Source organism: Camelina sativa, chromosome 19 (assembly GCF_030686135.1).
Source record: "Camelina sativa cultivar CO46 ecotype springtype chromosome 19, ASM3068613v1".
In the NCBI taxonomy this organism is placed as follows: domain Eukaryota; kingdom Viridiplantae; phylum Streptophyta; class Magnoliopsida; order Brassicales; family Brassicaceae; genus Camelina; species Camelina sativa.
Window position 1 is genome coordinate 25,774,742 of NC_141898.1, and position 803 is coordinate 25,775,544.

Genomic DNA, 803 nt, shown 5'->3' on the forward strand with positions numbered 1-803 from the left:
TGGTATTGTGCCTCCTGCTGTGGCCAATAATAATTATGAAATCAAGAGTGGATTGATCTCCATGATACAAGCCAACAAATTTCATGGGTTGCCAATGGAGGATCCTCTAGATCACCTTGATGAGTTTGACAGAATATGTGGACTCACAAAAATCAATGGAGTAAGTGAAGATGGCTTCAAGTTAAGGCTATTCCCATTTTCCCTTGGAGACAAAGCTCATCTATGGGAGGAGACTCTTCCTACTGGAGCTATAACCACATGGGATGCATGCAATAAAGCTTTTCTGGCCAAGTTCTTCTCCAATGCAAGGACTGCTAGGTTGAGGAATGAAATTTCTGGGTTTGCTCAAAGGAATAATGAGAGCTTTTGTGAAGCTTGGGAAAGGTTTAAAGGATTCCAGACTCAGTGTCCTCACCATGGCTTCAGCAATGAGTCCCTTCTAAGCACTTTGTATAGAGGAGTGCTTCCCAAGATAAGAATGCTTCTTGATACAGCTTCAAATGGCAACTTCCTCAACAAGAATGTGGAAGAAGGATGGGAATTGGTTGAGAACCTTGCTCAGTCAGATGGTAATTATAATGAAGATTATGATAGAACCATGAGGATCCCCTCCACTGATCAGGAGGACAAATACAAGCAGGATTTAAAGATGGTCAATGAGAAGCTTGACAAGATTCTCCTAAGCTAGTCAAAAACCATTCACTTCATTGGTGAAGAAGAAGCTCCAGTCCAAGAAGGAGATAAGGAGTTTGCTGAGTTGTGTTATATGCAGAACCAAGGAGGAGGATACAAAGGCTACAACC

At 42.0% G+C, this 803-nt stretch overlaps 1 non-coding gene across 1 annotated transcript; it reads right to left on the minus strand.

Moving 5' to 3' along the window:
* Positions 1-316: 316 nt before the first annotated feature.
* On the minus strand, positions 317-423 carry LOC147921024 (small nucleolar RNA R71). Its single transcript, XR_015591868.1, has one exon. It is a non-coding gene; the product is annotated as a small nucleolar RNA R71 (small nucleolar RNA).
* Positions 424-803: the final 380 nt, after the last annotated feature.